We start from the raw sequence: 789 nt of genomic DNA, 5'->3' as shown, positions 1-789 counted from the left end.
ATCAAATGCAAGGATTATTATTATTATTATTGGTCAGACAGAGTAAAGAAAGTGTGTAATTAAGTCGTGTCATAGTTAGAAGTATAATAGTAGCATTTAGTTAAAGTAGTCACATCTGTGGTAAAAATCTATTTCCCAGAATTGGTCTACATTAAAGTCACCTAACTACCCACCAAAACTCAAATCCTCCGTTTCTTTTTTAAAGCTGAGGAACAATCTCACTCGATCATATTACTTAAGCTGGAGTGCAAAACGTGCAACTGCGCAGCTTGGCAACGATGCATTATACTCAGCAAGTTAACTAAAATCCTGCAAACATCAACCAAAGTTCTAAAATAACACTCGAAGTTACTGTATTTTCAGATAATAATAATAATAATAATAATAGAATAATCCTTGCATTTGATTAGTGCCTTATCATCTTCAAAGCTCTCAAAGCGCTTCACAGTAAAGTGAATGACTGTATATTTTGTGGGCAAAGTGGCAGCATTTGCGCACGCAGATCCCACAAACAGTGTGGATTGAGTGACCAAATTATTTTTTTTTAAGGGAAACGATACTCCAATCCAATCGACTAACAAACGGTTCCTACTTCTCTCGTAAACAGAGGACGTGTGGAGAAGGAAGTTTGCCTAACGTTTCGATATATTGGATGGATTCAAAGTATTGTTATCAGGTTTGAATAAATACTTGAGTCCATATTTCAGAGTTTGCTGATTGCAATTATTGTGTGTCTATCTCCCAGGTGCCTTGTAAGTGGTGGGATCAAAATCATCAGACAGGTATTAT

This window comes from Callorhinchus milii, unplaced genomic scaffold (genome assembly GCF_018977255.1).
Source record: "Callorhinchus milii isolate IMCB2004 unplaced genomic scaffold, IMCB_Cmil_1.0 Scaffold8, whole genome shotgun sequence".
NCBI classification, from domain to species: Eukaryota; Metazoa; Chordata; class Chondrichthyes; order Chimaeriformes; family Callorhinchidae; genus Callorhinchus; species Callorhinchus milii.
This window is presented reverse-complemented; position numbering follows the sequence as displayed.